The sequence below is a fragment of the Cydia splendana genome, chromosome 9 (genome assembly GCF_910591565.1).
Source record: "Cydia splendana chromosome 9, ilCydSple1.2, whole genome shotgun sequence".
In the NCBI taxonomy this organism is placed as follows: domain Eukaryota; kingdom Metazoa; phylum Arthropoda; class Insecta; order Lepidoptera; family Tortricidae; genus Cydia; species Cydia splendana.
Genome location: NC_085968.1, coordinates 18,081,417 through 18,109,147, shown reverse-complemented (window position 1 = coordinate 18,109,147; position 27,731 = coordinate 18,081,417). Strand labels below are relative to the sequence as shown.

Here is a 27,731-nt window from a genome sequence, read left to right as displayed (position 1 = left end):
ATAATTTCCAATAAAACAAATTTGAAGATAATATCGCAGCCCTAAATCGAGATTCCGCGTCGATAAATAACAAAATAAAACCATACAACACTTATCGGTATTTTTACAGGTCAGTTTAACACATAGAAACCCGAAGTGACGTAAAAGACATTTTCCGGGCGTCTATCGAAGGCATTATTCAAATTAATTTAGCGCGTTGAAGCAAAAAGTGCGCGCGAGAGCGGCCCCCATATTCATAGGGCTGCCCCAAATTAGCATCACAATGAAGTGTAACGCGAGCAAGTGCTTGCGGCCTGTGTCTTCGCACGGGTATATTACATTCTAATGAATTAAGTACCTATAAAACTTTGCAACCGCAAATTTGTTTGCAATTAAGCGAAGCTTGCCGGGTCTGTGATAATTACAGGTGATTTGCGGGGCTTGAGCGAGCTTTAAACCGCGGTTGCCGGAGCAGTTGTTAAAATGTACTAAATGTTACTGTTTCCAACTACAAGTCTAAGTAAGGATTTCCTCACTGCATTATTTCTTGTCTTTTACACTGGAAAATATGAGGGCGGTGTACAATTCTTCCCACTTTGCAAGAAACACGTCTTGTTAGGGACGAATGTACAATACTGTAATTATGGAGTATAGTAATTAAAATTACAAGTGAATGCAAGTTTGTGTTATTTCAAACTATATTATTACTAATTTGCTTGTAACCTCCTAAGGTTTTTACATGTACAAATAATATTGCTTTAAATAATTCCGACTGATACTTACTGAGACTGTACTTTAATAATAGTAACCTACAAAATTCATTACTGAAATGAATTTAACGATCATATTATAACGTATAAGCCCTAAAGAGCTTAATTTTAGATGTCAACAAACTCTAGAAACATAAATATTCACAAGTTTCCTAACAAACTTCTTTCACAAATTTTAATTATTTCAACTGTTTTCATTCAGCTCGAAAATGTATTTGTTTAGAAAATCGCGACGGTTTTTGCTTTCATTAATTTTATTTGTTTAATTTAACTCGTTAACGAAACTCCAATTCTGCGATCGGGTACGGTGGCACGTTAGCGAACGAATTCTAATCAGATCTGTTCAAAATGGGGGTCCTTAAGGTCCGTTTTCGCGTGTCTGTCTCCGAGCGTCGCGACGGACCGTTTTGTGTAGTCGTCGGGCCTTTTTAGCCTGTTCACAATACGCCCCCGACTCTGTAATGTAGACAACGGTGATTTGATAAATGAGTTGAGCTTTTTGCGTCAAAAGACGAACGCTTTATGCTCAAAAACTGAGCCTTTAACTTCCAACGCCTGTCAAACCTGTGCTGTTACGGGGCTGTCGCCTTTTATTAATTCTTGTAATGAACTGTGTAACACGAAATTGAACCCATTCAAACAGGTTGAAGTTTGTCGTGTCAGTTTCCGTCTTTGCGAAGCCATGTTGTTTCTGAACAATGGAATGAAATGAGTTTGAATTTGTTATAAAAGGTGTGTTCGCTGCTCAGTTAATCTTTTAAATATATAAAAGCATTGTGTAATATTCATAACTTGCCTTTCTGCCAATGATATGTACTCGCTTGGGCGATTTTCGTCAGTTTTGCTACGTCTTTTTTTGCTATATGATATTTTAGTAGTTTTTATGATCGTTTTGACTGAAGTATGCTATTGTGGCACGTACATGCTAGGAGCGCATTCCATACCAATACTCGCGGAATATGAAAAGTTACATCGTACTCGTAGTAGAATGACTACTTATATCTTATTATATTTTACACATCTTAATTTTATTGGTCAGAATCATAAGCCCTAGATGCCTAACTTTCCGCAACTTGGTTTATACCAATCAATTTGAGAGATATACGAAAAGGTACCTAATAAATGTATAGAAAATCTAGGACACTCGTATCTTCGATAGAGCTTTCTTGAGAAAAAAACATGGAATTTTCAAAAGTTCTAAGAAGTACCTCCCCCCCCCCCATGTCCGAAACAACTGGGTCTAAAATTTTGAAATGAAATACACAAAATAGTTCTTTACCTATAGATGACAGGAAAACCTATTAGAAATGTGCAGTCAAGCGTGAGTCGGACTTAATTACTTAGTTTTTGATCCGACCCCTACGGGTTTTTAAAAACATTTCATTCACGTTCCACATAAAAAAAATACAATGTTAAAAATTGGGTCTGACTCGCACTTGACCGGTTTATTTAGAACAGCCGAAGTATTGACAGCTACACTCTAAAGTGATCATAGGTGGAACTTAGGTATTTGCAATAAGGTTTAGGTACGGATTTGTCAGTCATCATTCGTACGCTTGTTTGAAGCTTACCCGTTCTACTCTGGTTCGCCGCGCGGGGCGGTGTTTGCCGCGGTTGTTTGCGCTACCCGTAACACTATCTATTTGGACTGGTATTAGCGTCTCAACTCAAACAATGCGGGCGAAAATACACCAATTATTTTATAAGCTGTGTTATGATACATTTCGACGCATAGGTGAAATTCTAATTACGGTATGTATGTATATATTATTGTATGTAAATAAATTATTTTAAGATTAGGATTTCGTGGACATTTTGGAGATACTAAGCGTAGATTTTAACATGTGAGGACCATTGTAGATTATATTTGACACAAACCTTGTTTATTAAAATACATGGCCTGATGGCCTACTTGCTTAAAAAAGCTCCCTGTGTATTTTTAATTTTAGCTTAGGTTTACGGTTAGGCAAGCCCATCTGGCGTGTTTTTTCCCATTTCGCACTCACTGGTCTGATTTGGCTACTTACATTCATTTAGTAGGTACGTAGAAAAAATATAATTTCCGATTATATTCTGATCGGGCGCTGGTTGGTTCTTAATTATTTGGACATATATGTTTGCTTATCTAGATTTTAATAAAATCTTAAAAACGGTTACTAACAATCACCATACAAAAACCACAACAATGTCTATAATATATATAGTCCTACCAGAAGTCTAGTTGGTTGGTAAAGCAGTTCCGCGGTGATTTTCTAGTTGAAGGTTTGTTACTAAATCAAAAGTATTTTTTACAGTAACTAGGTATAATAACTTCCTTCTACTTTAAATCTAGAATCTAGACTATCACCGAGTTGCTATTTATTTAAAGTTACCATCGAGTTTTTCAGTTTCTTATAAAAAAGAAGCTATTACTTATTTAAAATTGCAAGCGCCCTATTTCCTTTTCACCGTGGGATTCGTCTATTGAGCGCCAGTGAACTGTTTTTGCGTAACGTACTTCTTTGCATTATCGGGATGAGACCGGCTTTTCGTCGTTGATAACTGGGATTGATAAGTGGGATTGATATGTGTCCTTCTGTTATATTGATTGTTCTGTTGTTTATTGCTGTAAAGAGAGCATAATTGGGTCGACCGACTGGGCGCCGTCCTGTAGGTCGTCTTAAGTATCGGTGGGCGGATCGAGTGAAAGCAGATCTTCGGGAGCTCGGCGTCAGTGTAAACTGGCGTCAATCCGCGCAGGACCGAGTAAAATGGCGTGCTCGTGTGTTGGAGGCCAAGACTCATTTTGGGTCATCGCGCCAAACTAGTAGTAGTAGTGTTATATTGATCAATAATTCAATATCATAAATCAATTATTTTACTATAATTATACAGTTAATGCCTATTTACTAGACTTTAATATTTCTGAATTGCAGTGTTATGAATATGAAAAAGCCAATAGCAAAATGAAATAATCGGTTTATCTAAAAGCAAATTCTATGCCCTAAAGTTACTGTAATATTTTTATACTTTAAAGTATGAACTTATTATGATTACTATGATTTCTCCACACAAAATAATTTTTTTGCTTAGTAAATGCTTAGTAAAACAATTGGAAATAATATAGGAAAATAATAATAATATTGGAAATAATAAGGAAGGAAAAACATGCCGGCGACACTCGTATGGAAGCGCCATACGAGTGTCGCCGGCATGTTTTTCCTATATTCTCAATTATTAAGTATTTCCAATTGTTTTACTAAGCATTGTAGAACTCCATTAATATAACTGTATACCTCTGTATACCGTCCGCCCTTTGTAACCCCGTTTAGCATAATATAAAACGTAGGTACCTTGCAATAAGCCGAGCTTGCCAAATGTCAGGTGGTTTTAACACCGTGTCACAGCGCAGCCAATCTTAACCCGTAACTGCCGAGGCCGCTATCCTGGCCATGTTATAAGCACGAGTGAGTCTAGTTTACGGCCAAACCAGTATAAGGTGACCGTTTTGGTTGGAAAACAAAATACTAATGAAACGAGGGGCTAGCAGGCAGAGCTTTCGTTTACTGGCTTCTGCGGTCAATAGACGGAGGAAGGTAGACTGACGATACGGATACTGAAGACTGCAGTATATCTAATAATTTAGCACTTTCGCTGGGGCAATCGAGTACTTTGCATTTGCATCGGTACTATTTGATCTGATACCGCAACAAACGTGTTAATAAATTCTACGCTCATGTTCATGTGTGTAAAAAAGTCGTGAAATCGAATTTGGTTCTTAAACAAGCAAAAATCTGATAAAGTAGACTGTTTAGAATGATGTGACGTCCCAGCATTAGTTGATAGTAGTTTGAATTCATAGACGCATTTTATTTTAACGTTTTAGAAAAATAGCTACGATGATTAGTTAAGACTTCCCCTATTTGATAAAAACACTTGAAGATTCAGACATGTAAAACCACTACCAATGATTTTCTTTGAGCCATATAAGTTTCAAATCAGGTAACCAAACGTTTTCCAAATCTGGGCATGTTTAGGCTGGTGTGGCAAAACCTCCGACTTGCCCGTCCGCAATGACACCCTGTCCTAATAACCCGCCACAATACTCGGCTGAACAAACAGCCGCTTATTGCAGTACAGTCGGCGAAACAATGGCGCCTTGTGCCCGTGTAGGGTTTTGTTCCCTTTCTTCCGGTAATGTACAGTGATGCATTTTTGAGTTCATTAAATTGGATACAGTAGCGTTTGTTACTTTAATTTAAGTATGTTGCCTTGGTCTTCGGTTGATGCAGCGTACATATAAATCGTAACACTTCGTCAACCGACAAAGTCTAAAAGATGACCCTTGTCGATTACGCACGGGTTCGGAGTTAAACGAAACGTCTTAATTTTTATAGGCTAACGTTTGTTGGTTTTTTAAACTGACATTAAGATTATAAAGAAAACACGTAAAGATTACGATATAATGTGACATCCACAAAAACATATTGCATGCAAAACCACAAGAGACAGCTTGTGTCTCCTAATTTGGCAATAATGTATTCATATTTTATATCAAATATAAAAAAGGTCATGAAAAGTTATGACCGGCAATTATTTTGATATTGTGCAGGTAAAAATGGCCGGGGATTGCTTAATATGCACGGGTACAAATACCCGTGCAGCGGGTTAAGCCCGCGATCAACGCGTCGCGTCATATATCCGAGCGATTGGTCACTCCGTTTTAATTCGTCCACATTCACCCCCGAGCTCAAATTCAACAGATTGTCATCGCCCGATAACACACATAAAAAACCAACAATTTCGTCATCAAATATGAATGAAGTTTTCACCCGAAAAACGCACCTAGCACACGCACGCCACGATTAATTTAAATCAGCGTCTACTGGCAGCATTAATATCGAACTGCGGAGCTTAGGCCTAATAACCGTAATAAACATCAACGGTAACGAGCAATAGGCAGCGATGCGTGCTGATGTTACACTGTTTTTATACACGGCCGGTACATGGGAAAGCTTTCTAATTGCCGGAACAATGCTGAGCCGGTTATTTGCCGTCGGCATTGTTTTTGTCCGCCGGTTCATTTTACCCCACCTACCCCCGGACGGGAGATTAATGGAATTTGAATACGCATAGCCTTTGTGTTCGGCTTTACGCGTAATTTAAGCTTATACCGGCCCCGTGAGTTGCCATTTTGGGGGCAATCTTAGGCGAAAACTGGCAGGTGCGCGAGTCTTAACTGTTTGGAAAATCAAGCGTTCCGCCGGACCAAGTTTCAGCACTATCATAGTGTTACGTTTCCTTGCATGCTCAAGGCTGTAAAGCAAATTGTAATTGTAATAAATAATTGTGTAGCAAATTAAAATAAATTGCTGCATCTATTTTCATAATGGCAGCTATCTCCAACTCGGAAGTCAATAAGGGCACCTGTCTCATAATGTAATTAGTTATTTTCTTTTTCTCGCAGTTTTCAACAATAAAATGTTACGTACATAAATCAGTACCTACACTAAAATAATTTTAAACAATCAGCTTTATATAAACAGTGCTACGTTTCTTTACACACTCGCATTTTTAATTTCCCAGAATAATTAAAGCGCAGTTTTCAGCGCCTTACATTGTACACACTACAAAGCTTATTTTTAGCCACATTTAAGGGGTCTAATGTATTTTTGATCACATTCTCGTGTAAAGAAAAGTTTCTGATTATGGCTTATTCCAGTGGCGACGGTCCTCCGTCCAATAAACGATGTGTACTCAAACCACAATCAATCATTCCGCGGCCAGACACGCCGAGGAATAAAATGTATTTGTTTTATTTGGGGGAGTTTACTATTGATTTTTTCGATGAAATTATTGATATCCTCTCCAATGTACACATACACATGCTACTATTTTATTTTAAGCGAAATGTCTTATGTGGTTTGACTTGTTGCCCGTGTCGTTGTTTATGAGTATACCAAAAATGTATTTGCCAATAGCAAAACCCAATTTTTAAAAGTTTATGCAAATATTACCCCCTGTAATTATTTCATTAACAAATGTTTTTTTTTTGTTTCAGGTAAGGATTTCATATACATATTATGACATCGGCAATGGAGCTCATAGAGTATATCGTTTATAACCTTACCTAGTTTTCTAACTAAACTAACGCCACCATGCAACAACACGCGGAATAACGCAGAAGAGAAGTATACAGCTAAGTTTTAGTTTAGTTAAAGTAATTTTCCTACGTAGGTACAAAGCAAAACCCAATTTCAGCCCTGAACCGGGGCGTCCTGCATGTAATTCTACGCTCTTTCCTTATCACACAAATCATTCCGATTTCCGAGATTTGATCTTAGAGATGTAATGGGTCTGTGTAATTATCTCGAAACGTTCATATCGATAGTTCGCAAGGAAAATGCTCCGGAGCCATTATCATAATTGAGCGGCTTGTATCCGGGACACTTCACGGTCCGTGTGTTCCCGTTGGGTGCGCGAGCGCGGGACAGTCCGAGGACCCCGACATTATAACTAGAGATGTCACAAAGTGGTTTTCACTCTCACACTCTCGGCTGAAGCGCGGTATATCTGGCAAAACGTGTAAGGATTTGAGTCACATTCATTATGAAAACTGTTACGCGTTTATACAGTTTCCAGGACTTATAAAACTGGCGAAATTTCGTACCTACCTGGTCTCGTTCGAGCGTTCGATAATTTATGAATAGTCCAGTATAAATTAAAGTGTTAAGCGTTTTTTGAAGGACTTACCTATTCAATTTACTTTAATGTTGCTACAAAACAAAATTTGGTTAAAGTCACACCTATATTCTTTTGTTTTTTGGTATCAATCTAAAACTTAAATACTTATATTTTAAATATTTGGATTTTAAAAGTCGTCTGAATGTTAATTATTACTTAAGAGCTACTTCGGACATTTGAAAAATCGAATATTAGGAGGCATTAGTTGTTCCACTCGAGCCCATTGCTCTCCAAGCTTCGTCAGCAATTGGAACGGCCCTAGATCGGCGACGTCTTTGACGGCACATCGCCGTAATGAGGGACCAAAGCCGGCGTCATCCGCCCTAATGCATATTTACAATAAGAACTGAGAACTCGCCCTACACCCAACACTGCTCCTTCTACGCCATCCATTACACAAGTCCATGTTAATTCCTTCGTCATAGGTAACAACAAAATATGCGTGAACGCATATAATGACGTGTATTGATTGTCAGATTTTGAAATTAAGTAGTCTACGTTTCCAAACATAGTTATCACAACAATATTTACGGCCACGTATACAAGACAAATACCCAATCTTATTTTGACCCTTCTTTTTTATTAACTGCTATTTCGAGTAAGTTAGTCTCTAAAAAGTCGCTTGCAATAAAAAGTAACTAAATAAATGAGAAAATGTTTTAGATGAACCTTATCTGAGTCGACTTGATCTGAGTGTCTAATTAAAGCAGGTCGATATGCTAAGTCGAAGATCTTTGCGTGTCTTGAGAAATTCTAATAGTCAAGTTTTGATACGCTAGAGTTTACCCTGTAGATTCGAATGAGATACAGCTTCCTTAAAGCTACACATACGTTCATCCAATCCTTCAATTTTTTGCCATCAACTTATCAACTAAGACCAGTACACTTATACGCCAACAGACTGCTTAAGAGTAACCAACCGATCATTTTATCAAAGAACCTCAACCGCTTAGTATGACAACTGACCCAGATAATTTTAAAAGCACAATTCCGACAATTGCGCAGGTTAAAAGAATCCATAATGAAGGATGATTAAAAATGTATACAATGATTATTTGAAGTGCTTGCTGCTCTGGCTTGTTCAATCAGCAAATGAAAACCCTTCTGCAGATATTTACTTACGCGCTTTTTGAAATCAACGCATTTACAATCAGACCGCAAAAACAAGCGTAACAACGGGCGTTTACCATGCGGGGTTGCTTTATGAAATTTTCGAAATCCCCATTTAATTGGGCGACTGTGTCGCCACAAATTAATTAAAATTGCTGTGGGATTTTATTAACTTATTGCAATTATATTTAAACGGGGCGATTACGCCGCGGCTCGGGCGACTAACGTCGTTGCGAGGGCGCTTACACGCCGCCTCGGAATTTGATCAGACCCCGTGTTTCTGTTTATAGAACCAGATCCGTTATTAGAAATGTATACCTTAATCTGTTATTTAAATTAAACATACATTATGCTGAAGTTGTAAATGTTTTTGGTTTAAATTTAGTTATTTTTTTTTCATATATATCATATATGTATGTATACTTGTATTGTATATCAAATTAACTTCACATAAAACTTTACCATTTTCTATATATTGGTACTATGAGCCTTATTAGCAAGGTGCCCAGCGCTGAATGATTTTAATACGCTGTTTGTAGGTCATAAGTTTAATTATTTTGCTTACTAAAATTCTCTGACTGACTATACATCAGCTGCAGACCGATAATGTGTTTGGTTACTAACCAATAAGGCCTGTGTTCCAAATTAAATAACAGATGAGGGTACTTATTTTTCATAACTGATCTCAGACCTTAATCGGGTACAAATAAATCTAACCATTAAAATTAACGGCGACCTCGGTTGGCCCGCTACCGACCTCTTCAATAGATTTATAATCGCCGTTCGGAATATTGCTGTCTCGATAATACTGGGCTAAGGGAGCTTTTTATTTTATTTATTTAAGGGGTGATTGGATCAATGAAGGTAGCTTCTGTGTAAGGTTCCATGTTCAATTCCTGATTGATTCAGAATGATTTACCCATTTCAGACATGCAGTCATGCATGCAGCAGCAAAAATAAACTATTTTCTCGAGATTTAGCTTTAAATACACATTTCCCGTTATTGCGATAGGGATAATTATTTAAAAACGCCTATGATTCGGTAACAACTGCGTACATTTGTATCACGCACATTTTAGTATATTTTCAGGAAAATTGATTTTAAAATTATTTACTCATAATTACGGAGCACAGGTTCGAGGTTTTAAACCTGTTCGGACGAAATCTCAAATCTCGTACAAATGGAAATACAGTCCTCGGATTCCCCTGAGGAGAACGGCAAGGAACAGATAGGTGCCGGCTTGGGAGTGGCCACCCCGACGCCGCATTGACAAACGGCTAGGGCCTCTTCATTAATTGCCAGTCAGTAGCTCCCGTTGACCGCCTCTAAATAATTCACACACGACACCAACTCACTCAAAGGGCGTAAAGCCCTACTCGTCAACGGCGCTTACGACTTTGCATCTAAAGCGCTCCCCTCTCGCCGCAATCTACGGGACGCACCAAAAGTTGCCCGTGTCGGCTTGACGATTCAATTTGGATTAATTAATTTTACGTTTTTTCGGTTTTTCCCTTTCGGTGTTACCTGTAATGTGGGTCACTTTTGGGGCCCCATAACTTAAAAGAAAAAAAAGGGTGTAGCTATTTTAATTAATTCAAGTTGATCCATTTACTTGTTTCTATTCCGATGTCTATTGCTGGAAAAATAATTAGGTACTTACATAAATAGTTGCTACAACATGCTTTATCTTTAATAGTTAAATTTTATTTGAAGCTTCAAAATTTATTACATTGTAAGGACTTATTATTAAACCGTCAAGTTTTAATACCTTTACAAAATAATGTAATCCGTCTAATCCACTGCAGTCTTTCATTATGTAGGTATACATATCATGTTGTTGTAAAACAAATACAAGAAAAATGTGCAGAGCAAAACCGTCCTCTGTTCATGTGTTTTGTAGATCTCGAAAAGGCCTTTGACCGAGTCCCACGCCTGGCTCTCTGGTTAATTTTAGAGAAAATTGGCTGTCCATCAAAGCTAGTAAACCTGATAAAGCAGTTTCATGTCAATATGACAGCCAAGGTCCAGCATAACAGCAAATTTTCTGACTCATTCTTAGTTACTAGTGGTGTAAAGCAGGGCTGCGTTATGGCTCCCACTTTGTTCGCTCTGTATTTCTCGGCGGTGATGAGGGACACACTTAGCCGAAGCAACGAACCAATTCATCTGAATGTACGATCAGACATGGGGGTGTTTGATATTTCACGTTTCAGAGCAAAACAAAAAGTCCGTCAGGTTTCCGTTCTGGAGGTCCTCTATGCCGATGATGTGTGCTTGATGGCCAACAGCTTAAATGCACTTCAAGGCTCCATGGAATCTTTAAGCGACTCGTGCGACAGATTTGGCTTGGTGATAAGCGTCAGTAAGACACAAGTTCTGAAACAACCAACCAGAGGTACCAGCGCTGATAATACTTCAATTGTCTTGGGTAACTCAGCATTGAAAGACGTTACAAGCTTCAAATACCTCGGTAGCCAAATCCGAAGCGATAATCGCCTTGCCTCAGAGATTCCATCACGCATAGCCAAAGCTGCAGCCACATTTGGAAAATTAAACCAACGTGTTTGGAAGTCGCACGATCTGAAACTCCAATCCAAGCTTTCTGTATACAAGGCCATGGTGCTTCCAATACTTACGTACGCTTCAGAGTCTTGGTGCCTGTACAAGGGAGACATCAGAAAGCTTGACACTTTCCACATGCGTTGTTTACGCAGCGTAATCAGAATTAAGTGGCAAGGTCGTGTGACTAACGCGGAGGTATTACGTCGAGCCAATATGCCCGGTATGGAGGCCATTCTAATGAAAAGCCAACTAAGTTGGAGTGGCCACGTCTGTCGCATGGATGACTGTAGACTCCCTAAATCCGTTTTCTATTCGGAACTCAAGGATGGGAAACGTAGCCACGGGGGACAGTTTCTGCGATATAAAGACGTTCTGAAGCGCCATCTCAAAGCTTGCGACATCCCATCTGAGCGTTGGGAGGAGCTTGCGGTTAAGAGATCGGAATGGCGCAATAAGGTAAGAGAAGGTGTAGCTACTTTCGAAGAAGCTCGACTTGAACACCTGGACCAAAAGCGCCTTCAACGGGAGTCTCGACCTAAGCCGTCCTACGCTTACACTTATAACGGCCAAGGGCAGCTTTACTGTGCACAGTGCGATCGGACATTTAAAACTAAGTTCGGTTTTGCGAGCCATATACGTGCTCATCAGAGGAATTAGTGAAGGTCGCCGTTGTCGGACACGACATGGAGGACTATATATATACATATCATAACTTGAGATCAAAATTTTGCTAGAAAATGTAAAATTATAACACACCAAGTCGATATTATGAGTTTTAGCAAAGTTGAAAATAATGATCGCGACCCAAAAGTATTCGGACCTGCGAGTTAAATTACGCAGGTAAATTAATATAAACATGATGAAATTTCTACTGAAATTAATTTACAAGGAAACATTTTGTACGTTACGCTTATATTATTAAAACTTAATGAATAGGTATTTATTATAAATGAATAGACAGGTATTCAAGAAACGAATGTATCGGATTATTCAGCAACATTCTTGTTTTCGTGCAATTTGTCCAGAGTTTCTACTTTATAATAGTTTTTGTGGTTGATTTGTCAACGTTTAAAGTTAGATAAATTAAAAGCTGACCACATGATTAGGTATTATTCCCTACATAATGGTCACGACTTAGGCAAATATAGCGCTTCGTCCCACGTCAAAATAGACATCTAAAGTACAAAGTACACAGATGCAGATGAAAAACTTAACCTTCATTCTGGTAAAAAGTTAAATGTTGTCTAATTTATTGGCTTGTTAGCGACGGGTAGTTATAGGCGGGCAGACCCACCACAATTAATGGATAGCTCCAACGCAACTCTATCGCCGGGTCAACCGCAGGGGGACCCCTATCAAAAGATACGTTTTTGAACCAAGTTTAACTTTAACACGGGTCTCAACCTTACGACCTTGTTAGGTGTGTTTGTAAACATGATATTTCTATGTATCCTACTCATGAGCAACGAATACGAGTTTACGATATACCGAATACTTACAATGAGTATAATACCTCCCTCTTGTTTAATCAATTTATTGAAGTTAATAGAAACTGTGTAGTAATAACATCAAACACGTTCGTACGAATATGGACGATTCTGTTACTTTTGCACACTTCAACTTTTTGGGGTGCTGTTTCAAGTAAAATCATCCACCAAAGAACAAAATTTGCCATCTCGGATTTGCCCCACAGTAATACTCCTTATGTCGCAAGCAAAGCCGCGAAAAAAGCCATTTCCTGAAAGTTTCGACAAAATATTTCCTATTACTTTAACAGTGACGTAAATAACCGCGTTCTATCCTCGCAGATCCCTCCCCTAGACCGGGGTCCCAGTTTAATAAAACTACATTTTACGAGAAAGCTTTAATGAATACTTGATATCTTAATCTGAGGCTCTGGATGTCGATTGCGCAATAACAAGAGGTTGGATGAGCAAAAAGCAGCTGCGAGCGACTCGCTGCGATCGTAACTAGGGTCGTTACGCAATTCAGAGAGGGCCTAATTGATTCGCCCCTTCGACTCGGCCATTCCGCCGAACACCGGTGTCCTATGATCCTGTTATTTGCGTCTTCGACGACAATATCGCAGCACCTCTGAGGGCCTACCGCGAACCACGTTTGACGTGTTGCCTCCTTGTCACACTTAAGTACGAATTTACAAGTGCGACAGAGAGGCAACACGTCGAACTTGGTTCGCGGTAGGCCCACTGACTCGGAAGCTCGGTGCCGTATCGGAAATTCTTTCCGTGACGCGATTAGCAATAAAATTACGGCATGACGGCTTAACGGAAATTGCCTGACGTCGTCGGCTGATTTAGGAGTGTTTCGCATTATTTGATGTCGCTATGAAACTCGTACATGCGATTTATCATATAAATATGGCTATAAAATATCACTTGATACAATTGAAGATACGGTGCAAGCGTTTAAGAACTCGGATGTACCTATTTATAGATACATATTAATTCGGTCCACAGCCGTGGAACAGTACCTATTCGTGTTCTATTAGCGGCACATCACATTATACAAATCTTTACAATATATGAAATCTCGTGGATACTATAAACTAGATTCATTATAACGTTGTTGATTTTACAAAGAAGTATAAATATGTGATCACATGATACGACAGTCTAGTCAAATACGCCCTTGCTGACTTACATGAGCTTTCGTCAGTGAGCTCTAGATCTATATTCATAGTTGAATGAACGAATAATCGATGCTGCAAACCGACTTTCTAGTTATTCTGTTCATAAATAACGTCGTGAGTATGTATCTAAGTACCTACAGAGATTGGCAACATACGGGTGTAGAATTAAATAAATCTAAACGTTCATAAACACCAAAGTAGCAGAGCGTAAGTCGAGCCGTGAAATATTGAGAATCGCGGGTCGATTTGTATGCGCGCCGAACCGTCTAAGTAATTTATCTGAGAGTATTCCTCGCTAACGGGGACTCAGAATCCTTTGAATCACGACGTGTCCTCACTCTTTTAATTTCATTAAAAGCTCAATTAGGAATATTACCAAAGTTCCCTTCCACTTTTGCCTGTAGGTTTCTGTGAATTTTCTCGAGTTCGTTCCGAGTCTACACCGCTGGAGTTCCAGATGCTTAGACGAAATGTGGCTCGCAATTAGTATAATGGACCTTACGTTCTCGGACGAAATTAACGCCATTCGTCTATAGTGAACGTAAGGGCGCACTCGCTAAAATTAAGTAGTGGAGTGGAGAGAAATTGCAACAAGTGCAACGGTCCTAGCCACGTCCACGGTCCATTTAACCCACTCAGCTCGCGGCGAACCCAAACCTCCGCCTCTCGCCACATACAAACACCTATCGCTAGCTTTTTATTCCCGTTTTCTTTCAGCAACATTTAATTTGCATTTAAAAGTGTATTTTAGTTGACAAGCATATCGGACCGCAGTCAAGTTTCTTAACTTGCCGCCAGCATAAGTTTTGTTATTGAAAACTTGTGCAGACGCCTGCGACCGCCGCGTCGCTATTGTTTACCGCAGTTTCATTTTTTCCCAAATCTTCTCCTTTCATAACTTTCTCTTGTAGCAAGTGCCCGTCCTTCGTCTATATCGAGCGTCGACGACAGTCGTTACAATGAAACGGGGATGCACAATCAGTTTTCCCGGTTTCCCTCCCTTGACATACAATTTCTTGAGAACCCGGTATCTATAAAACATAATATGTTCAGATATCATAAGCAAAATGCAATTCAATATACTTACGCTAAACTTTTCGTATTACATTTATATAACGAACCAAAACGTTCGTGTTTCTTTGACAAACAATTTACTTAATGCCAGTTACGCTCCATCACTTTAACTTTCTCTCTTCTCCGCCGTCTTGCCATACGTTAAGCACGTATGAATTCTTTTATTATCTCTTAACCCTTTTAGCTAAAGCCATCTCTGTGGCTATCAAAATAAAGTTTGATTTCAAACGTAGGGGCGTTAGACTTGTTGCTGCCCCTCAAACGGCCGCGTGCCGGATCAAGCTGTCTTCCCGAACTAGCTCTTCCTTCCCCATTTCGTGAGAAAACAAGGGAAAAGTGTTTTTGGGACGACAATATCACTATCTGTTCGCGAGCACATAATTTGTCGTACGAGACTTGATGCGGACGCCCTCGATTTGCGTCGTCCTTTGATGTGATCCAGCTATGTACTTATTTTGCTAGCTCTAATGTGAATATGGGCCCGATTCGGATTTTGAAATAGACATCTATTAGATATCTTTTAGTCATCAGTGTCATCACCAAGATACGATAACGATATGTTTAAGATCTAACCTGTCAAATTTGACATTTGCGCGATTCTAGAGATACCATTGCACGATTTCCACAGGATATGACTTAGAGATCCAATTCACATCTAATAGATATCTTACTCTATCTAACGGAAAAGTGATATTGGTTGCCCGAATTGCGCTGCAAAAGAGATTTAGTTGATATCTTAACTATAACCTATCTAGAATGGATCTAGTACGTGTCGTCTCTTGTGAATATCTTGAAGTTCGAATACGGCAGTATGTCTTTAATTGTTTCTGTAAGTAATGTTTTATTTTCATCATGCGAAAAACGGGATCTTTTTCAATAAGAATTAATGTTAAACTATTTATATCCACAATTAAAACCTTTTTAAAGCTTACTCAAATAGTTCTCGCAAAAATAATTAAATTTACCTAAGAAATGGTATAATTAACACAAAAATAATCATAAAGCCTTCTTTATATATTACAACACTTAATGTTCAATTCTTGTATTATTACTAAATGATAAAACGACTATTAGCACAAGTAAAGTTTGCTTAACAAGTCTAGTAATTCCTTTTGGTAAGTAACTAATAAACAAATCCCTCGGGTACTTGCGCTTCTCGTTAACTTCTCTTAATTGAATACTTGGCAAATTTACCTCACAATATCAATATACCCTACATTCCTTAAAATTGCCATAGAACCTGCGTAGAAGATTGCCAATTTGTAACATTATACGGAGATATATGTATTTAACATCTTGTTCTAAAGTTTCATACATACATTGTTTTATTTTTATTGTAGTGACATAATTCATCCGAAGACTCTTTGCTTCTTAGTACATTTGTCTTATTAGTACTTTTATTAGTATTTAGTAATTTTACTTTTCGTAAAGCATAAATACTCCAGGGCGCTTTTTCACAATAAACTTGGCTTCGAGAGATTAAAAAGTATTATCCATTTTTCCTATTTGGAACACTGCTGCACTTAAGAGCAATTTGATACCAGAAACTTCTTAAATACATTCTAGAGATTAACCGGCTATATTACTTTATCGTTCTCGAAACACTACTGCACTTCGAACTTTGATATCAGAAACTTTTAAGTTTGGTTATAGTGAACCCAGCCCAGTACTGGGACAGCAAAGTAAAGTAAATAAAAATAAAAATACTGAACCAGGATGTCTTTGTATTACAATTTTTTTCTATTGCCTTATATTTAGGTTTATAATGTAAATTTGGAAATAAAATGCGGGAAAAAAAACAAGATAAAATGCGTCCTTGCCTTTTGCATCATAATGTATGAGCAGTTTTCTTGTTTCCTCTGTCGTGACATCATCTCCTTCATCTTCGATTCTAGTATCCTTGCTTTCCTAAATTAATTAGCACAACCATTTCTTTCAATCAACCTGTAACGGTGCATGTATTGACATTCGCCGCTTGAACAAACTTGCAACCGATAGACTTAGAAGTTGTGAAAGCTAAGCTTAACCCGCAGGAGCGGAGCACGGTCGCTTATCCACGCAATCTCGCCTTCGTGACATCGCGGGCTTTTTGTCTACCTTGCAGACAATCTGCTGAGCGCCCTGCAGTGAATTATCGCTCCAAACTTACTTCCAACAAATGCCATTTGGGCTGCCTTTAGACATACTCTTCTTTGAAGAACGCTCAAATTTGTAGAGGTTGGTGTTACCCAATTCAACTCGCAAAGTGTGTTGTATGTCATTCCCAATTCACCTAGACAAGAGTTTAGTTACTCGACTCCGTAGTTTCAAAAGAAATCATCGAATAGGTGAGCGCGGGTAAACTTACGAGTAAACATTTGCGTATGTAAACTCGAATTATTCACGAAAAAACTTTTAATGGCGTCCCCGGAGTTCCCGTCAAACATTTATCAACAAAAGAACGAACGTCCCGCAGGCGATGGAACTTGAAATGTATGGAAATTACCCAGTCACGAGCGGGAGAACAATTCACTAACGTCGGCATAGGCAAATGTTTTTGTTGCAGCTTGTTTCGTTGTATAACTTGTTCGGATTTGAGGTAACAACTCTGTTGAGCTCACCGAAGGTGGTCTTGAGTAAGTGCGAGTTCAGCAAGTCATTTCCAAGTAAAACACTAACGATGTAGACTGAAAGCGACTCATCAGCGATGTTTCTGCAGTCTGGGTCCTCGTTGAATAGTAAAACAGCTCAAGACACAAAATGGAATATTGACTTTTGAGATGCTATTCACTCTAAATAGGTTGTCGCAGCGCATTTACATTTTAACTAACAATGTAATAGACGAATACACATTATATTACAATACTTTTTTTGCAGCTGTTATAAATTTGTAAAATACTTCCCTAATTTCAAAGATTAACCAAAAGGCAGATAGAATAAATACGTTCTGAACGGACACCATTTCATTTGCATTTCAATCAGAACGATATAGCCGGTGGAAAGGAAAATCCGCTCCGTCACCTCACTTAAAGCTTTTGAAATATTCCTATAACTTCTGATTCAACGAGAAAAAAGCCTATTTGAATTGGAAAGATCAAAGCGTAAAAATTTATCGTTACAAAAAATGCGATAGAACTGTCCAAAACGACATCCAGCACTTATTATTTTAACAGAGCGAATGTCTCTCGTTCTATTTGTCTTTTCGACTGTTCCGGTGCATAGACTTCTCCATTACTCGGTACTGAAAGGAAAGTTTTGTATTCAATTTGGTATTATAATTCCCATTTGAAGTCGCCACGCACCATCGCGTCTACATCGTCTATGTAAATGGGCGTTTCCGGGACTTAGTCTCGTTTTCGCCAAAGAAACGTTTTGCTACTGAATAATTTTTCGTTAAAATTTTTCACCTGCATCTACATTTTTTGACTGTTACTTTTATTTTTCACACATGTTTTTGGTAGTAAGAGATTGTGTTAGTAAAACAGGTTTATTAAGAATTTGAATTTCATGAATTCTCTTTGTGTAAATATTTTTATGTGCACCTGAATTTTTATTCAGCTTGTTGCAACAGCCCCTGCGGGAGACAAGGAAGCGTTTTCAGTTTCTCTTCAATTTCAAATGGAAACTTATCCCTCAGCTACCATAAAGTCTGCATTTTCCATAGAAATCCACCCAGCTTGCTGTATTCAATCCTTACCGATGTCCACGCTGAATCCACGTGGATTTAGGCCGCGCTCATTGGCTGTGCCAACGGCGCCTTGAGGGGCTCCTGTCTATACCTGCATTTTCGTACAAGTTTTATTTTACGATATATTACCTGCGATGGTTTCGTACATACTTTAATAATAAGATCTTTACTTTGCCGCGTATTATGTTGCTTTTATGGCCCCCTGAGCTCAGCTAAAGCGCTGTACGGTGGCTTACGAGGGCTCTTATGACGAAATAATTAACCTGCTTCTGCACATAATTTGGCTTTATTTCACACAATGTGCTTATAATACGATAGATGAGGCAAACTATATTTTTTAATTAGCCTTTTGCTGTGTATGCTTTATTTTATTTTTTATGTTATTACGCTACGAGTGAGTATTAAAATTCAATTAGGTTTGAGTCAGACTAACTTAATGCTAGCGAACGTCAGGATTTAATCAGGGAAAAATAAATAAATTAAAATTCCGATGAGCAAGCTGCTTCGGCAAACGATCAATCCAAGAATTCATTTTCGAAATGTTTAACTGATGTGCAACATGAATCATATTTTACCCTCGTATGAATGCCTTAAAATGCGATTCAATCCCATTATTTTTCCTGCCTGCACTCGACTTTAGGTCCACAATATCGGTGGGTGTTTCAAAATCTCCGCAAAGATATAATGCCGGTCCGAACGTCTATATTCAAGCAGGAGACAAGGGACCGATAACAGATTACCCGCAAACACGTTTTAAATTCATTTCCCGACCCGTGAGCCGATCGCTCCCCGATAAAATGTGGGGAGGCGCGTACCGGGGACATATTTACTTTGTCTCCCCGCGACCACTTGCCCGGCCAGGTAACGTTGTGAAGTGGCAAAGTGTTTGTCCGACTCCGTTACCCGCACCGATTTAAGAACATAAGCTCTTTAATCTCCCAAAATTTGAGATTGCCATTAGTTGTGTTTGTTCCAACTACGTTCGGTCGGTCTGAAATAATACTCTTATCTAAATCATAGAATATAGAATTCAGACTTATGCTTTGATTTGGTAAATATTCTATTGAATATATGAGTATTATTGAGTACCTAACGTGTATACTCTATAGGTATGTCAAAAGCTTGGTAGTTTTACATAATACATTTTACTAATCGTGTGTTATGTCTGGTATCTGTTTTTCGATACTGCGCGAATACCATAGTTATAAACAGTTTTAATAGAAACTATATTTTAATAAATATCAATGTTTTTTAAATAGAAGAAAAAAAAAACAAATTGTTCTCTATAATTCTTTCAAAGTAATATTTTACGAGTAGTTCTATGCTTATATCTTTTCAAAAGATTTATAGAGTGTACAAATCGTTTATTACGAGTTTTCAACTAACTCTAATACCATTTAAAACTTGTAACAGGGTTAATGTTGCAGCAAAGCCTTCCGAGCACTACACTCCGTAAGTCCATTAACACGATGTTTTGACGCCACTATTTTGACACGAGGCTTTTGCTCCCAGACCACTATCGGTTTTTCGGTCCCACATTTACTTTATCCGCCCAAATGCTTTGTAGTGTAAAGACTTTGCGAAACTTTCTCCCGATTTTAGTGAATTACGCTGTAATACTTTTGTGTAACGTAATCACTCGAACAAGGGTCGAGAGTCATCGAGGTTTCTGATGGGATGTGTCCTTAAGACGTAATGGTCCTTCTCTATCTAAATTAACGCTTGTGACAACTTTGGCTTTGTCTGCGTTGACTTAGTATTATAAAACGTTTGTTTTTTTTTCTCAATAAAAGTAAGTATTACAAAATAAATCTTCCATTTTCTTAAACAATTTTAACGAATGAAAGAAACCCAAACACAACCCTTCAAAGGCGGAATGTGGGAATGTAGGTACGGACTTACGAAAAAGTATTTAAATCTCAGTGGTTCTATTTGTCTTGGAGCGCCACCGGCGACTAAATATCTGAGGCAGCCCGCCCCGCTCCGAGCCAAATGTCAACACAGCACTGCCTTTGAAGCTACCATCTTTTGCGTATATCTATATACTCACCATTAATGCATATTTTGACGATGTCTGAGAATATTTTGATAATAAAATTAATACAATTTTATACATTGTATATTATGTATTGTCTCGTAGGTACATGCTCTTTGAAATTAGGCTTGTCTTACTCGGACAGCCCGATTCGAACTTTAAGATACGTCAGTTAATAGATCTATAAACGCTATGGATCAGATATGTCAGTGTCAAAAAACGTCACTTTTGACACTGACACATCTAGTCCATATCGTTTCTAGATCTATTAATGGACGTATCTTAAAGTTCGAATTGGGCCGTTAGAGAAGAGTGTTGCAGATATTACATCTAACAAGTAAAAGACAGAGAAAGTTTTGTCCATGCACTAGCATTATTAAGACTAACAAGTGCGTTGACTGTTCATCGAGTACATTGTAAATCTATAATGTACTCTTGAGTTAAGAAGCGGAGCAATTTCTTATATTTGTTTAACGTATGCTTCACGTGTCGATGTAGTAAATTGGAGTGGCGTGAGAGGGCTCAAAATAACAAACGAAATCGCGGCCGTGTATCGGGTGCGATACATTCGCCAGGCAGAAGGAAAATATGAAAAAGCAGAATATTGCCCGCCGGAATTACGATCGCTTTAGATTCCGCACGGCCCATTGAGAAGGGGAATTTTTACCTTCCTACGTTGATATAAAGAACCTATTTGTTGTCTTCGGAGAGTCAAGTGATATCGATTGCGAACGGCTTATTGGCCGGTTTTATTTGGGACCGCGTTGCGAATTGTATTTGATGAATTATTTAGAAACATATATGTAGTAGCAATAAATATGAAATCAGTGTTTCTAATGACACCAAACGTCAGTAGGTTGTATTTTACCAAGAGTTTTTCATTGTCTTGTGAGACTGGCCCATAATATTTATTTGCACTTATGTCTCTAGCCGTTGCTCAAGAAGAACACTCGACATTATGGTAGATGGTTAAGGGCCGACCGTTTTCAGTGAAATGTGTCGTTGATGGTACCATGGTATTTAAATCATTAAATATAATAGACGTTAGTAAACTAGATTCAAAAACACAACAGAGCGATCGGACGATTTTATCCTTCTCACTTCGTACCTAAATGATTAAATGAAGGACAACGCGTAATATTCACTCGTTATAAATAAATAAAATCGATGCGTTAATACGGTCGGGTGAATATTTACAGTGTACTCGTTCGTAGCATAATATTTTTGTAACCGATGTCATGCTTTAATGGCATTCAATCGTATCAATCAGTCCATATACAAATGGAAGGGTTTGTTTACTGCTAAAATAGAACACAGTTTATTTTTACGTTTATGTACGAGTGAAATGTAAGAATATAATAATTTATCTATTGGTAACAAGGTCAGATTACTTAGGTATACATTGAAGCCATTATTGACCAAATGTCAAAGGCCAGTTAGACATACTAGGTATTTACTCAATGATTGGTTTTAGAAATATAAAGATTCAAAACGCAGTTATATTTAGTACTTAGACACAGAAGAAACACCCTTAACGAATCCTTGTGTGCAAATGAAAGTCTAAACGGTGCATTTTGTCTCCCCCGCTGCTTCGCTTTAATTTTATAGTTAAACTTTTCTCAAGCGCGGATTAGTTTGCGCTAACAATGTAGTAAATCTGGCCGATGTGACACTGCCTAGACTGTATTATTATGAACTGGTTTAAGTTAATGCATAATTTTACTTAGATACGTGTCATTTTTTGCAAATTTTAGTAGGTGTATGATCGTTTATATCTTTCAAGCTTTGCTTGTTGTTTAATACTTATTTACTTGTGATTATGTTAGGTACCTATAATTATTGCGCCACAGTTTGTAAATTAATCTGAGCCAGTTTATAAAATAATGGAGCTCGTACGAGTAGGTATATAAACTGTCTGTAGTGATCTACATGTAAACGAAAAATGCAACCTCTAAATATGTAATAAATATAAAATCGACCCTACATATGTATATTCCGTTGCCCCAACCCTCACTATACAATTTCACACAACCTATACTTCAACAATTATCACGCTAAGAATCAGTACCTATTCATAATATTAGCGGGTATTGAAATTTAACCAACTCGTTCGTCCAATTGACAAGATTAGTTCACAGTGGACGAAGTTCATAACATTATGTGAGCTGCGCCGAGCGGTTAAGGCTGACGTCTCTATTCATTAAGAAACCTACCAGCCCCTACTTAAACTTTGTTCTTGGAAACTCGCCGCTGTTTTCCCTATAAAGTAGAGTTGTGACAAGGAGTAATGTCTCCTTATATTGTTCTGGGGCTAAGAGGTTTGCCTCCTAGTTATCACTATTCTCAACTTTCATGCTGCGTGTTGAAGAATTTTTATAATCTACATAAAGTCCTTGTGCATAAAGCTTAAATTGCGTCTCTTAGGTATAATTATTTTTTTATTACAAATTAAAAACTAAAAGCCTCGTGTAGAAAATTGAGTTTGATAGACGTTTATTAATAAAGTAATTGTAGTGTCTAAAATTTCTTAAGTCAAACGTGCCGGTTTAGTTTATTAATGACTCGAGACGGTCTTAATATCGAAGTTGGGCCAAAAAGTTTCGACAATCGACACTTGCGAATATCGATTATGAAGTTAGTGCGAAAATCATTCGTAGCGGGTGGGGCCTTGACAAATGCCGGTTATAAGCACGGGACAAATTGGTGCAATTAATAACGAGTCGCGCTGGTGGCTCGGAGCCGGCAAATATTATCGAGATCGTTAATTTCGACATCTTACTTGCTTCTTGGCGGGAGACGGATGTGGCACATGCGATGCGGCCGCGGGAACCTTTGAGATCTACGTCGAAAAATAGAAGAGGAAAAATGATGCCACCTGCTACGACACAACCACTTCATCAGATACATCATAGAAGGGAAAATAAATGGAAGGAGAGGGAGAGGAAGACCAATAAATAGTTATATGAGCCAAGTAAAGGATCATGTAGTGGCCGTGTCGTACCAGGCCACTAAAGGACTGGCAGACAACTTCATCACGCTGCACCGACATGTCGGTCGGTGAAGTTGTCTGCCAGTCCTTTAGTCAAGAGCCCAGCTCATAAATTGAATGAATGAATGATGAGATCTTCGCGTAGAAAATCTAAGTGAAGTTGTTAAGATCCTAGCACTTCGGGAATTTGGGTTGATTTTTATGCTAACCCTTGGATTTGCAATCGAGAACTTGTATATCATGTTTAGTTTGATAAAGAGTAAAAACAATAACAGGCAGGCGAATTTTATATTTAACAGGTACCTTTTGAGTTCTATCGCGTTTAAACGTAAAATATGCTCCCCAATAACAAATGTTTGTGCTTTAATACTCATATGAATACGTAATATTATCCTTCATGCACGAGCATTTTAACGAGCACAAGCATTCATATAATAAGTAACCTGAAATATACATTGATCAAAGTCAAGAAATATAAAAATTGTTCGTGTAACCCTGCTCTTATTTCAGTTGTATTTTTAGTAATTAGTGGCTTTGAAACCTTTGTATTTAATCCATTAGTTCTAAGTGCAATTCCTTTACACTTTTGAAATTCTATTTTAACAATTTTCTGGTCCCTTCAAGAGAATTTCAAACAGCAAAGCTTTCTTTGAGACTCTCGATTACATTTTATAACTCGTATTTACTACTCGTTTCTTTTGTTCAGTCACCTCTATGTATAAACCTACCTTCAAATTCTCGGTGTGTTTAATTGGATAAAATTATATATTACATAATTTATTACTAACTTTAATGTTGGTAACTAATATGGTTTAAATTAAATTAACTGCACGTCTGCAGTCACAAAAAGTGTATTTAAATGATGAGACTGCCCGATTATTGTATTTTGCACGATCACGTTGTGCCTAGCGGAATTTATATTTTACCAAGCATGTCCCCGCAAAAGATTCAATAACACCGTCAAATAAGTTGATCCCGAAAGGTGAATAAAATCCCATGAGCAACACGCGACCATTAATGAAAAGTATATTATGTCACGTAAAAACGTTTTATGTGTACGCATTCAAAGGTTATTAAATTAAATCATAATTTACACACGCCGAGTTAAATCCGACTTCGAGCTCGTGAAATAGCAATAAAAATTATTAGACGCCGCATATCCCAGCCTTTTTGTCCTTTTTCAAATCAGAACCGCTCTCAGAAACAATGACGTCATAAATGCCGAAGTGATATTTCATTTCTATCGTCAAACGCTCGTATTTTCTTACCTCTAGGCTATATGTAATTTAACATGTGGTTTTGTATAGTATCGTTGGCAGAACAGTCAGAACAGATTAGCATTAAGATAATGGTACTTACATTTTATAATTGTTTTTTTTTTTCAGTTTGTTCTATGTTGTAGTTTTGCCACACTCGTTCCTCCGACATCGGTTGTTCAGTCCGTCGCTTAGCTCAAACACAAGTAGTAGAATGCTGTACTATCGCAGGCCTATCCATATTTATCACGCTGCTAATATGGTACTTTTTATAGTACTTCGCCTATACCTAAAGTGGTGATAATATTTTTCATCACTACAACATTTTGTGGATTAACTATCTTTAGATAGATCTGTTAATACCAACCTGTTAATTGCTGCGCACCATTGAACTGGCTCACTTCGTGTTCGTAAGGGCCCGTCTTTACGAAGTAGTAATAAGTCAAGTAGTCTATTAATGCATTAGTTTTATTTTTATTATTATAATTCACTTTCGTTTCTTGTTTTTATAAACTTACATAATATTAGGTAGGTACCTATAGGTAGAGAAGACCTGTTAATGATACTAAACGACATTAGTTAAGTACAATTACGCTATCCTAAACTTTATCCTGTATTATACCTGCTGAAATAAACAATGTATAAGGATTGTAGTTTTGGAGGCAACGTAAAATAAGCTTATTATAACTATAATAGAGGAAACATTGAAATCTACGTGTAGCCATAATGATATCACTACTGCGATACAATTTTCATATTTTGTGTTTAGTAAGAGCAGACATCGTTAAGGATACTTGTATAAAAACAGATGGTTTATGAGCAATAACAGTTGATACAAAAGGTCAAATAAAATAAGACGTTGATAAACATACCTAAGTATCTATAAGTCAATATTATCGAGTACCTAATTTTACAGATTAAACAGAATTCCATTGTGTTCTACTAGTTGATTTAGATCAATAAAATACGATATTATCTGGTTTTGACACTGTTTTCTATATAGATACATTGCGGTTTTCAAAAACACATGTTATCAAATACAATCGCCGATAACTCCTCAGCAAAGTTGGCTACGCTTTGGGTTCAGCAAAGTTAGGCACGCATTATCCTAATAATACAAAATATCTTTAGAGGTATATAGAATAGCTAAAGATACTATTTAATTTTAGTAATAGAAAGCGAATACGCATCGATAAGAAAAGATTTTGAAGTTCCTTTCTTTAGCCGCGTAAACATATCGTCGAGACCCACAATCTATAGGATTGGACCGCTCGCTCATCTTGATCTAAGCAAACTTCTCCTTTCATGTCATGGATATTTTATTCCAGCTATTCTGATATGAAGGCCCTTCGTATCACGTTCATTCAAATGACATATTGGAGAAACGTTTCAGTATAAAACGACGGAATAAGAATCCAACATAAATGCGCTTCATATATAAAGTCGAACGTGTAATAGTTTTATTTTTGTAGAACGATTTAATAATTAATAAATTAATTCCAGTATTTACACAATGCAATTAATCGAAAGTCCGTTGGGAAATGATTGTAATTTTATCGGCATTTAATAAGTACTGGTATTTTGGCGTTCGGTAATGAAGCTATATACTGAAGTTCTGTCCGATACTAGGAGCCGCATTCGACGATAAAAATCAAATTTGTTTTGATTTTCATATACTGTATTAAAATTAAGACAATATTATTTTTAAAACTCACGCTCAATGTTTTAATCATTTTCATCACACTTGCTCGAAAAATACCTTATTTCATGCAGGTGTACTGAAGGACAAAGGCCTATATTGTTCCCGCGGGAGTTATGGATTGTGAATAAAAGCTATAACTCTCTAGGGAGTTACAGCATTTTTTTATTATGTCATTAATTCATACAAGCCATGTCAAGCCAGGTTATAAGTAAAATACTTTGTTTAAAGTCAAGGTATAAAGGAGTTTTACTTTTAAAATACCGACGTTTATTATTTAATATTTTTGTTTATGCTTAAAAATGTTTAATATATTTTTACACAATTTTCAATTGTGGCTGAATGTCGATGGGTCTGTGTTTTCGATGCCTACACTGCCAAAAAATTTCAATAAAGCGGACGAATGTTTGAAATCTCACCGTAGGTATTTAAGAATGACTTCGCTTAAAATTTTATTTTTTCTTCACAAGTGTGATGAAAAACATTGTGTGTAACTCCGGGGGTAAGAATATCGACTCGACTCTTTAATGCACTCCAGCCTACGACTGTCGTCAATATATTAGACTCTCGTACAATATTCCACTTACTCCCCACGTTGCACAATGTACCTACTATTATTGCAACACGCATGTAACACCCCGGTAGTTGCAGCGGGCCTTATGCTTGTTTGCCACCGATGTGGTATAAAAAAAGCAAACGTAACCTGGAAGAATAATCCTTACTTCAATCCGATTATTCAATATTAACTGGGAATGCAACACGATCTCTTTAACCGACATTTTTCTCCATTAAAAAGAAACATTGTGATGTAAACGAAAACTGCCTTCCCTTCCCGCAGAATCTGCAATTTCAGTATAAAATTTCCATCCCCGTTGTTTCTTTGTTGTGAAAAATTTTATTTAATTTCGGGCAATTATTACATGCGCTCTCCGAAATTACTCTAAGGAATAGCACCTCGCAGAAACCGGTTTTATTTCAGAGAAAACGGTTATTTTTTCTACAATGAAAGCTTTATGCCGCTAAATGGGATTCCCGCTGTTAGTGTAATCAGTTTTTTTACGTCTTGGATCATTTTAATCACTGCCGATTTAGTGTAACTCGCGTTGACAGGTTTGTATTTTTTCGGGTGGGACGAGGAAGGGTAAGAGTGATGTGCTCTGGGTTTATTATGTGTCTGGGTTGACGGATGCGCCGGCGGAGCGACAGCGCACGCAGG

At 37.7% G+C, this 27,731-nt stretch overlaps 1 protein-coding gene across 8 annotated transcripts in view; it reads left to right on the top strand.

The window, feature by feature from the left end:
- Window positions 1-27,731, top strand: part of LOC134793779 (polypyrimidine tract-binding protein 2) — a 635,946-nt gene that overhangs the window by 525,816 nt on the left and 82,399 nt on the right. The window lies entirely within an intron of this gene.